This window comes from Amphiura filiformis, chromosome 18 (assembly GCF_039555335.1).
Source record: "Amphiura filiformis chromosome 18, Afil_fr2py, whole genome shotgun sequence".
In the NCBI taxonomy this organism is placed as follows: domain Eukaryota; kingdom Metazoa; phylum Echinodermata; class Ophiuroidea; order Amphilepidida; family Amphiuridae; genus Amphiura; species Amphiura filiformis.
Window position 1 is genome coordinate 36,897,988 of NC_092645.1, and position 13,045 is coordinate 36,911,032.

At 36.4% G+C, this 13,045-nt stretch overlaps 1 long non-coding RNA gene across 1 annotated transcript; it reads left to right on the forward strand.

The window, feature by feature from the left end:
- Nucleotides 1-2,612: 2,612 nt before the first annotated feature.
- On the forward strand, nt 2,613-8,629 carry LOC140138641 (uncharacterized). Its single transcript, XR_011857031.1, has 3 exons — nt 2,613-2,926; nt 3,679-3,796; nt 6,991-8,629. It is a non-coding gene; the product is annotated as an uncharacterized lncRNA (long non-coding RNA).
- Nucleotides 8,630-13,045: the final 4,416 nt, after the last annotated feature.

The following is a 13,045-nucleotide window of genomic DNA, read 5'->3' on the forward strand; positions in this document are numbered from 1 at the left end:
GTTTTAATCATTGTTGTAACCTACCCTACAAAAAAATCAACCAGGCGAATATAACATTCGCGCCGACAACAAGAGCCACCAATCACAGAAGCGCGACGGCATCGCGTAGGTGTGTGCGTTGCCATAACATGTAGCTTATACACTCACGCGCGCGCAGAAGTCATTGTTGCGCGTCCGGAGTCATTGTGAGTTATTATTAATGCAATTAGTGCGCGGTCAGGCAATCAATTTCTTTTGATTGGATTACAGGCTTCACGTATAAAATGAGGTTATGAATAAATATTAGACCGAGCAGCTGGCTTCTGTTGGGTTGAAGTAAGCTTACTGTCTGTTTGTCATTTGATCTAGAAATCGTCTACTATCCACGATGACACAGTGTGAACACTGGACAGAGATAGAGCATGGAACTATAAACTACTTCAGTCGCTTAATCATCGCCAATTTTCAAACACATTAAGGGGGTACTACACAGGGCTGTCAACTCTCACGCATTGGGTCACTTTCTCACGGTCTCACGCCAAGGTAGTAGTATAATCTCACGCCAAGGTAGTAAAGCTCACGCAAAAAGCTGGAAAATGAGTAAAATCTCACGCATCGTCATGAATAATTTGTTGCTCCTACCCCCCCCCCCCCCCGCTTTTCACATTCTCGAGCGCCGTGGCTCAAATAATCATGGTACAAAATGAACATTGGAGTCGGCAAATCCCAGTACGTCTCTGTCTCACGCCAAGCAATTCCAAAAAGTTGACAGCCCTGGTACTACACCCCTGCCTAATTTTGTGCCTATTTTTGCATTTTTCTCAAAATTATAGCGCATTGGTGACAAGTAAGATATATTATAGGGCAAGGACTACAACTACTGCACTGGAAATTTTATTTCAGCACAGGCAACAGTTGTGGAGTTACAGTCAAAAATGAGGGAAAACCAATATTTGATCAATAAATCAGTAACTACTAGCCTTGAGTTGCTGAATTTTCAGTGCAGTAGTTGTAACCATTGTAGTCCTTGCCCTATAATATACATATCTTACTTGTCACCAATGCGCTATAATTTTGAGAAAAATGCAAAATTGGCTCAAAATTGGCCAGGGGTGTAGTACCCCTTAAAAAATTCTTTATTTTAAAAGTTTATATATATTACCAGGGTACCGAAATTTATTTTGATGACTTATCTGTATCTTCAGAGTTTGCTCATTTTTATTTTATGAGATTAACCATGCTAACAATTCGCTGATGATATGTGTCATTTGAGCAACTTTTTCGGGGTGCTGTATACCCATCGTGATCTGCGTTGTTGTTTAATACTACCAAATTTCCATTGCTTTAAACGTGGTGTTATGCTTGACTGATTCTGACATGATTTGAGATACATGTAACTCCAAAGCTCAGTCCATAATAATCAATCGTCGGTTTCTACATGTATAATATCAGTGGCCTGGAATGGATTAAGGATCGACTTCTCGATCAAATGTGTTATGTGTGCGACATGCGTAATCATGATAATTATGCAATTCATTTCAAGTAGGCCTACTTCGCCCCAAAATCCCAGAAAATGTGGGGCTGTAAGCTGGGTTTACATAGGAATTAAACTGTTGGTGTGCTCTAGGGGTGGAATGTGTAGCATGTTGGAACATTTCCAACCCTATACATTTTGTACAACCCAGGGATTGGCAATGGTACTAAGAATGCACCCTGGTACTCTGGTAGTCTAGCTTCGAATTTGCTCACCAATAGCTTTTGAGGCTAGAGACCTGAGCTATCAAAATCTAGCAGAAATTGATGAAGCATGACACCGTAATAGCAAGGGAAGTTCGGAAATAAACATAGCCGATTACGACGGGGTGATCGCATCAAAACTGTTGCTAAAATTGCACTTAATTAACTAAATTGACTTTAACATTTAACCAAAAATTACAAGTGCTGTCATTTTCCCACATTCCGCGGGAAAGGTGGTTAGGAAAGTACTCGAAACTCACTCAAAAAACAGTTGGTTGGTGCACACAAAAACACAGATGATGCTCGTTGCTTTTTAATAGAAATGATGGACATCAATATTGTGTTGTTGAAATTGGGAATAGGCAGGCTGCTTTTGCCAGTACGGTCTGTCATTTTGTTCACTTTTCCTCCACGATTCTTCAATTTGTACACTCAAATACGATGGAAATAAACCTGTGTAGGTGTGGTCAGTTGAGCATTTTTCTTGTGCAAATGACCTTAAAATACCTGTAAAATTACTAAGATAGATAAAATTTTTGCCATTTTTTTAACTTGCTCCATTCATAGTTTTTTTCTAAAAAAACACCCAAGACACAAAATCTAGGTCAGATGGGCCTGTAGAACAGGGGTTTTTGTCACCTAAACCTAGCTGTAATTTCAGCTTAAGTATCAAGTTAATCTTTTAATTTTAATTTTCGTTTATTTGCTCTATTTTCACAGAAAAAAACATGGATGTTCAAGAGAAACTGGCCAAAGACATGTAGTTCCATTCATTAAGAGGGTTGGTGCTGGTGTACATTGCGACAGTGTCATCGCATGATATGACTTAACGACACATCAAGGTCACAAATAATTGTTCCTGTATTACCACGGGCTGTGAATAAGCAAGACGAATCATGACAGTTCGGGCGTTCGGCCTCGACAGTTGGTTAATTTTGTGAAGGGTTTTCTCAAATTGAGAGGTTCAGTGCCATTTAACCAGAGGTATAGACACAGGATTGGAGGTAGAAGATTTCAAGATGCAGGACAGAAACCTATAAAGAGCCATTGTGATTCGGGAAAACCCTGGGGAAAACTACCCGCCAAAGTAGTGGACATTGTTAGATTAGATTCACTCGATTGTCGTTGTGATGCACAGCAAGTGCACTAGTTAGTAATAGTAGCATGGCTAGTGCATGAATCTGGAACACGATTCAAAATACATGTGAACGTAAGTACACTATTAATAAGCTTAATATGTTCTATTCCATTTCTCCAAAATTTAGGGGCTGTCATTTTCTGGAAGAGGGGGGGTCAAAATGTTGTGAAGGAATTTTTAAGAGGGGCCACAAGAATATTATAATATAAGCACTTTCGACTTTGATGGGAGCGATTGCGAATAGGGTGCAACTCTACTAGTCTTATTACAAGACTGCCCTACCCCAACCCTAAACCCTAACCCTAAACTCCGTAAACGAGGACTGCACTCAAGTCTAGCAAGTTGCACCCTATTCGGTAATTGTACCCTTTGATGGCCAGATTGGGGGGGGGGGGTCATAATATTTTACTTCGCATAAATATAGCACACTGTAAATTAAACAGAAGTTTTTGCCCCTCCTATGAATATTTGATCAAGTAATTTGCGGCACTTAGGGTCCAAAGGGTGCGCAGTTTACTTTTGCATGCAAATAAATAGCCAAACAATGACTTGAATGCATTTTGAATTTGGTACTGATCAGACTACAGGCCTCACATGTAACTTTGGTGCTAGCTTACATATGTAAGTGCACCATGGAGAAGCCCAATTTCAGAAACCTGGAGGAAAACTTCTTCTTCTGGATAATGTCCAACACCCCTTTTATTTAAAAGGAGTCAACCGGATAGGATTCGGTGCGTAATGCAGTTTGCTTGTTATTTTCTTGCTGTTCTTGACTCTTGTAAAAGCTCCATTTTAAGACCTTATTTTTGAATTTTCACAACTAGGTTATATCAGTGATGTCAACTTGAAGTGAACTGTACGGTTACAAACTACTTTCAGATGTTCATTGTGACTTCAAATCATGGTGTATAGCGAACTCAACCGTGAACCATCAAAAATCTGGTATGTACAATGTACAATGAGTTTAAGGCAGGCATTTTCGGTTGGGTTTAACTTTTTGGGTACCCGACCGAGATTTCGCTACCCGGGAAAGAGAGCCAGCATCGGGTTACCGTTTTTTGTTTTTGTTTTGATTTGGAGTGTCCATGGACCTAGAGCTCAATGATAGGATCATTCATGGTTGACCAATTTTTATTTTAATATGCAAAGTGATAATTTGTGTTCATATGTCATACTCTACCAATGATTGCAAAATTGATACAAATTCAATGCATTTTGAAATCATTAAAGCCAGGGACACTCCAAAACTGAGAAAAAAGTTTTTTTAAAAAATTTGTTGCAATTTCGGGTATGGTACCGTACCTGATGCGAAATCATGCGATTACCCGCACAAAACATCAGGTACCCGGGTACAAAATTACCCGAAAATGCCTGCCGTAAATGAGTTTAGTAACTTTTTTATTGGTTAATTTAAAGGATTCTATAAAAGGCAATAAGGTCCAATGCAAATGAATGTGTGCCGGGGTACCTCAAAATGGTCCAGAATGATTGAAGGCCCAGAATACTTAGTCATGGATCCCAGTCTAGGTTTTACAACTTGCACTTGCAGCAAGTACCTACTAGCAGCTGATTTGTACTTACTCTCTGTATAATTATATGCATAAAATGTGTCAATTTCAACATGTAGTGGTTTGCATAAATCAAAATCAAATGAGAGTATTCAAATTTCATGTAATTATTCTTTTTACCACTGCAATATCTCGGGTTCAATACGGAGCCCCAGAATGTTGGAAAGAAAAAAAATAATCTCAGGAGACTCAGGGCCCTGACTTAGTAGCTTCAGGTCCTGACATAGTAACACCACGGGGCCCTGACTTAGTAATTTTGGGGCCTGGAGATAGAAACAAAGGGCCCTGATATGTGTACATCCATATCAAAATGAGGCACTTGCTATATGGCTCAAAATATGCTAAGGTGTCATATTATAGCCATATATTTTGACATCTTTTTTTAAAAATAATAATTATAGAAATGGAATATTTGCTAGTTTAGTGGCAAGTTTAGGTAGTAAAGACATAGCATACACAATTTAAGTAAAATCCTTTCACTCTAAATAATAAAAAAATAAAAATAGCTGTAAAATGCCTATTTTTACACTTTTATTTGTAACATGCCAAGAGACGCCATTTTTCAACAGCTTTTAATTTTTTTTATTGATCCTTATAGAAATTCACGTGAACTGTTTCCCAAAATGGTGCAGTAAACCAATCAAAAAAACAGAAAGAGGCATTATGAATTATAAGTTAACAGATCAAAAAAGGATTTAAAAGTTTGCCTTATGATGTTACTATTGTCTGTCAAACTTTTGATTGATTTTGAAGTCCCTCAGTTTTTTATAAACAAAGACTTGAAGCATAAACTAAAGGGTAAATCTATTGTAAATAACTTCATTTCTCCATATTATAATCAATTTGTAAGTGGCTGCCATCTTTTTTGAACATATAACAATTTTAAATTTTTTCTTGAAATGTCTGTCAAATAGTAAACATATGCAAGACGGTGCTGTAATTCCTGCTAAACTAGGGTGATACAGCTAATTATGCTACATGACATAGCATTTAGCTCCACCTAGCTTTGTGGCACTATCACTTTGTGAGGAGAAGCTGTTTTGATGACACAATCCATTGTTAAGTGTTGTCTGTCAAACATTTGTACGCAAGTAACATACGCAAGATTTGTATGTGTCTGTCAAAAGTAACATACGCAATACGTTTACAAAAATTAAAAATCACTTGATGTTCACATTATGATGATAGTTTAGAGTTTATAAAAGTGTTTTAAAACATGTGATTTATAAACTGCATGTGATCTTTATTCAATTTCCCATCTTGAACTACTGTTTTTGCCAAATTATTATTCTGTATGTTACATTTGACAGACATCTTGCGTATGTTATGGCTTGACAGACACACATATTTTATTTATAACAATTTATCCTCCTTATTGTAATATTTGGACACATTTTTTTCCACAATCAGTTGCTGTAGGTCCTACACCTAAATAACCACAAAATACCTTATGTAATACTTTATAAATTTTTATTTGATTGCAGAAAATCATCAAAATTGTGTCTGTCAAATATAACGTACGCAAGGGCTAGAAAATTAAATTTGTGAAGTAAATGGTCTATAACTTATCTTTCTTTTAGAGTATTATGAACGATATATGTGCATACTATAATTTAAACCTGGTTGGAGACCAAAAGAAAAGAGCTGGAAAAATAATTGTGTGTTACACTTTTATGACACCTTAGCTTATTTTGAGCCATATGTGTCTTCTTTTACACAGTAGCAAGGAATAAATGCCAGACTTATCTCAAGTGTAGGTCACTTCAAATCATTCCCAAGTTACCATACATGGTTTAGGAATGTTCGCAGTAGGCCTATTCCTAAACCATCAGTGACCTCTCCACTTGAGATGAGTCTGGTATTTATTCCTAGTAACTTGGGACCCCGAGATAGTAACTTATTATCTCAGGACCCCAACGGGGCCCAAGCTACTAAATTGGGCCCCAAGATATTTTTTTTCTTTCCATGCCACTTTCTTCAATTTAAGGGATCTAGAATGAGCGTTTATGGCGTTTCGACAGTATTTTTGTGGGACAATGAGAGCACCTCAGACGTATAAATCTAATGATATATTCTTAAAGTGTATGTAGCTGGGAGGAAAAGCTGACGATCAATTGAAAATTTTGACCTTTTACTTTTATATTGAAGATATGGATTTTTTTCCCAAAAAGACCTATTTTTTGTTGGTGTTTTGGGGAAAAAATCCATATCTTCAATACGAAAGGTCAAAATTTTCAATTGATCGTCGGCTTTTCATCCCACCTACATACACTTTAAGTATAAATCATCAGATTTATAAAATTTACTTCAAGTACTGTTAAATATCAAAATATCAATTTTTAATGATTTGCCATAAAATGTGTATTACATTGCGAATTTCAAAAAATCAAAATTATTTGATATCAGAAAGACATTCTTCGTATTCAGAATGCAATTCGATATGTCTGATGTGCTCTAATGTCCCACAATAAATACTGTCCAAACGTTCATACCCCTTCCCTTAATCTTGATAAGAAAAATGTATTAAATTTAAATATTTTTAATTGTTACTTTTGGTTTATTTTACAGATGAAATTTGAACTGGAACTGGAAGGAACCACCTGTAGCAACAAGCTAAAGCAAGATATAGATCGAGATAGTGATAGTGATGATGATGGGAAAAAAACAATTGACATAAAAAGACAACTTGTCAACACCATGACAGATAGGGTCTACATGTAGGCCTACCTATCATTTAGGCTTGGATCACTAGTAGACATAACCTGATGTTCATTTCATATCTTTACCCTGGTGGGGATTCTTCAAAATATTTTGTACAGGGATGTGCCACTGCCATACAGACTTATGAATGCTGACTTTCTCTATACCTAATTTTTGTTTTGCAACCCAATTTTTCACAAAAATCACTCAAATATACCTCGATTGGGCACATTTGTCTCCATTGAAAACCACCGCCGATATACCAAACTCACTGAAAATGTATGCAGGAAGAACCCCCCCTGGATTTTACAACAGTGGAAGTTGTGGAAGTGAGTCCTAATGTTAATTCAATTACATTGAAATCGAATTGAAATGAATTTTGGGCGATTTTCATTTCAATGCATTGGAATTGAATTCGAATAAAAATGAGTGGGCTTGGGCATGAATTGAATTGGATTGGAATTGAAATCATTGTTCGCAACGAAAAATTAAATTGGATTGGAATTGAAATCATGTTGAGTGATGAAGAATGAAGTGGAATCGAAATGAAATTCAGCTTTGATTTCGATTCAGCATTTCAATTCACAAGCAGATGTCTGTGATTCCAGATCATTTCACCTGTAAAAAGTGCCCTTCCCCATTCTGAATTCTGATACACTTCCAGGTCTATTCACACAAGAGACACACATTAAAAACTTTTGGCACTAATCATAGAGCCCCTATTTTTCTCGAGCTCCTAATTTTTATGCTCAAAAGTCATTGTACATTAATTTGAAAAAATTGTGAGAAAACCATTAAAGAAAATGCATATATCTTTGACAGCTTTTCTCACACTTTTTAAAAGTACAAGGATTTTGGGTGTAAAATCTTTATAGGACTAGGAGGAGCAAGAGACAAGTAGGGGCTATCTATAAAAGTATCAAAACTTTTTGACATCTTTGAGGTCAGTGTGGGGACAGGGTCCCATTATCGATCGTACCACACACCTTAAGTTTAGAAAATAATGTGCATGGTGGACAAGAAGTTAAGACAAAATATGAAGTCAGTCACCAAAGAACTAAGAATTTCCAAAGTTTCATAAAATAGGACCCAGAGGTCAAGGATCACTCGTGTTGTTTGAATGTGAAAAGTGAGTTAACATAACAATAAAATATCTTCTATTGAAATGCTTTTGTGATGCAGTTTGATCAGCTCGTAATCGGCGGGCCTTATAACATCGCGGAAATCATTGGATTTTTTTCTTTTGTATGAAATAGGTTAATAAATGTGTATCACTTGTTGCTTGAGAAATTGTACAAAATAATGCACTTGTACTGAGCTAATGCAGTTCCCCTGCGGGGCTTGTGCATTTAGACGCATCAACACCTTAGTATGTGTGCATTGTTTTGTACAATTTCACTCCCAACAAGACTTGGTGATATGCATTTATTAACCTAGAAGTATGCACATATTACATACTCTAATTATAACTTTATTATAGCTCTAGCAAAGATGGAAGTGCTGTTGGTTGGTCATGTGTACCTGTGGACTGGACAGTGTTAAATATTGGTAAATCAGCACAGTGTTGAGCAATTTCCTGAAAATGTGTTCAGAATTGTAGATTGTGAATATATGAAATCAAAATTTATATTAATTAGAAATTAAGAACACACTTTTCAATATAAATATAGGGTTTTAACTAAATAATAGGAAGGGGTAAAAGTAGGCCCTGCTTATCACCTTTGTATAGTGGTCAAAAAAATTTAAATGGTTTCAATTGTTTTAAAAATCCTCATTTCTTCTTCTAGCCCTGGGAATTAAAGGAGGATGGTATTATCAACCATCTCATCTCCAGCTCCACTTTTCTCCATCAAAATGGTGATTTTGGTATCAGTGGAAAGTCCATATTTTTTCTCATTGACCCTGTGAAATATTAGGGCTTAAAGATTATATATTTTGTTTGGAATTTACATTTCCTAAAATTGTTATGAATATGTTATTCTACTACTTCTGCTGAATTGTAAGAATGTGAAATGTACATTTGAAAGTCTTTGAATTTTGCCATTTCCACAATGCTGGCTGCTTTGTTATGATTCTTGTAATTCGCTATTGATACTCCTTAAATCAATTAAAAATTGACAGACAAACAACCCATCTTTTATTTATTTGTTTATTTATTTATTTATTACACTTTATCACTGGTACATGTATATACAATAATTATAATATAACATCAAAATATATTGCACATGAATATTCAAAAGTACATACAAAAAAAAAAAGGAAGTATAGATAACATTTTACACCAGTGAAAGGCAAGGACTAACAGCACCTCTAGGACAGTCCCACCATGGATCAAAACATTGAGGACACCCCTCCCCCTCCCAAAAATTTGAAAAAAAACCTACACAAGCCTACAACCAGAACACTGGCAACATGTAACCCAAGAGCATGTGTTGTAAGGATCATAACTCTCCTCTAGTTTGTTCTTGTACCACTCAGAGAGCTGGCTCTTAAAAGAGGGCATGTTGACAGTGGATCTAATGTTAAGTATGCATATTCAAAATAATACAGACACTGCCAGTAAAATTTGATAATTTTAAATAACAATTGTATTAATATTATAAAAATGTAACACTTGTTTTAGGTTTTACAACTTTGTGTATTTTTGTTTGCATAATACATGTATACTGACCACATGTTGGAATACTTTGTGTGTGTTTAGAAAAATAAAATGACAATAAATAAGAATACAATTTAACATGTATTTATGTGTTTGTTTTCATGGTGACTTGTGTAAGGGCTGATCAATATTAGACAAGTTAATTGTTGAGCTTATTTAAGGGGGTACTACACCCCTGGCCAATTTTTTGCCTATTTTTACATTTTTCTCAAAAATTATAGCACATTGGTGACAAGTAAGATATGTATAGTATAGGGGCAAGAACTACTGTACTGAAAATTCAGCAACTCAAAGCAAGTAGTTATTGATTTATTGATCAAATATTGGTTTTCCTCATTTTTGACTGTAACTCAACAACTGTTGTCTGTGATAAAATAAAATATAAAGGGGAGAAATTGTAGTCCTTTGCCCCTATAATATAAATATCTTACTTGTCCCCAATGCGCTATAATTTTTGAGAAAAATGCAAAAATAGGCACAAAATTGGGCAGGGGTGTAGTACCCCCTTAATGGCAATGGGTGAAACAAGAAAGAAAAAAAACCGCCAAAATTTATCAGGAAAACAATTTTAAGCACAATATGTTAATGTTTTTGAGCTGAAAACAATTGAATTAATAAATTGCCTCAAAATATTCTCTTTGTGATGCTTTTTATCTTTCACATTCACCCCTTGCACAAAGGAGATTTTTTTTTTTTTTTTTAAAAAGGCATTGGTGTAAAACTGCAATTTTGCCAAAAGTTTTGTTTTGATGAGGGAGGTGCAAGTTGTTTTGAAATGTCCAAATCCGTGAATGCAATGCCTGCTGATCGAATTCCAATAAAACTCAATTTTTGAATAAGATTCATCCTCCACAGTGATATACCAACATGGATATGGGGTGGACCCTGAGTGATCCCATGTTCCAAATACCTGGACAAAATTGATAAAGGCACTGATGTACATCTTCTCAATAGACCCATTTCATACTACATTTCTATTCAATTCATTACACCTCCAGACGCCTGAACTTATCAGGGGTGGTGCAATAATTATGTGTACCCCCGGCGGGGTGGTGAATTATAGGGGGGGGGGGCAAAGATTTTTTGGCAGGCCAAAGGGGGGAAGCATTTTTTTGGCAGGTCGAAAGGGCGGGTCAAGCAATTTTCGGCAGGTCGGTGGGGTGGGGGGCATGCAATTTTGGCACAGATATTTTGGGCACCATTTCTATATTACACCCTAAAAAGGTGTAGGAAAACGTTAGGAACACGTTCAAATATGCAAAATTTCTTGCTCGCTGCGATCGCACTATATGATAAGACAAGGTTTTACATTCAGGTTCCCAAAAATCTTTTGGTACGTCAAAAAAAAAAGGGGGGCAAAGATTTTTGGTAAGGCCAAAGGTGGGGGAGGGGCAAGCCATTTTGGCAGACCATTTTGAGAATTCACCATCCTGGGGTACATAATTATTGCACCACCCTCAGGAACGGACACATCATGCAGTGGTGGCGCCACGGGGCGTGACATTTGGGCTTTGTCTTCGGTACTACACAGTTAAATGTTAGAATTTGAACTTTTTAAGTCCAACTCGTAATTTTGTAAGAAATTTGGACCCATTGATATACCAAAAGTTTTGGCCAAATCTAACACAAATTAATTGTCTTAGTTTTTACAACTTACAACCAAGCATTTTTGAGAAATTTCAAACATTTTGGCTACAGTAATGCAAAGTTGATCTATTTTCCAAAAGGAATTAAGAAAATTTTGAAAACAATGACCCATCCATAGGCCTATTTTACAATCCGAGTGCCTACTTTAGGGGCATTCGTTTCTTTGAAAGGGGGGATCCCGGTGTGCATCACCGCATGTGGAAATGCAATTTGGGATGTGTAGTTCCGCATGCGGATGTGCGTGACGGAATGTGCAGTTTCTCATGCGGAACTGCAAGCGGATGTGTGCAATACTGCATGCGGTGCTGCACATATAACGGTCGGTTGTAATACCTGGTTTGAGACCTTGACGTGTTTTTGAGACCATAACGTGTTTTTGAGACCATAACGTGTTTTTGAGACCATAACGTGTTTTTGAGACCATAACGTGTTTTTGAGACCATAACATGTTTTTGAGACCATAACATGTTTTTGAGACCATAACGTGTTTTTGAGACCATAACGTGTTTTTGAGACCATAACGTGTTTTTGAGACCATAACATGTTTTTGAGACCATACCGTGTTTTTGAGACCATAACATGTTTTTGAGACCATAACGTGTTTTTGAGACCATAACATGTTTTTGAGACCATAACGTGTTTTTGAGACCATAACGTGTTTTTGAGACCATAACGTGTTTTTGAGACCATAACATGTTTTTGAGACCATAACGTGTTTTTGAGACCATAACGTGTTTTTGAGACCATAACGTGTTTTTGAGACCATAACATGTTTTTGAGACCATAACGTGTTTTTGAGACCATAACATGTTTTTGAGACCATAATGTGTTTTTGAGACCATAACGTGTTTTTGAGACCATAACGTGTTTTTGAGACCATAACATGTTTTTGAGACCATAACGTGTTTTTGAGACCATAACGTGTTTCTGAGACCTTTCTCTGTGTTTGAGACCTTTCTCTGTTTTTGAGACCTTTCTCTGTTTTGAGACCTTTCTCTGTATTTGAGACCTTTCTCTGTATTTGAGACCTTCCTCTGTTTTTGAGACCTTTCTCTGTTTTGAGACCTTTCTCTGTATTTGAGACCTTTCTCTGTTTTTGAGACCTTTCTCTGTTTTTGACTTTACCTGTTTTTTGAGACCTTTCTCTGTTTTTGAGACCTTTCTCTGTGTTTGAGACCTTTCTCTGTTTTTGAGACCTTTCTCTGTTTTTGAGACCTTTCTCTGTTTTTGAGAGCTTTCTCTGTTTTTGAGAGCTTTCTCTGTTTTTGAGACCTTTCTCTGTTTTTGAGACCTTTCTCTGTATTTGAGACCTTTCTCTGTTTTTGTTTTTTTTATAGACCTTTATATACTATTGAGACATTGTTGTGTGTTTGTTTCTAAGACCTTTCTCTGTTTTTGAGACCGTATTGTGCTATTGAGACATTACTGTGTGTTTGTTTCTGAGAGCTTTCTGTGTTTTTGAGACCTTATTATACTTTTGAGACCTTGTTGCGTATTTATTTCTGAGACCTTTGTGTGTTTTTGAGACCTTATTGTACTTTTGAGACCCTTGTGTGGTTTTGAGACCCTTTTGGCCCTCATGGCCGCCCATACTCTTATCAAGTGTTTTCTGCC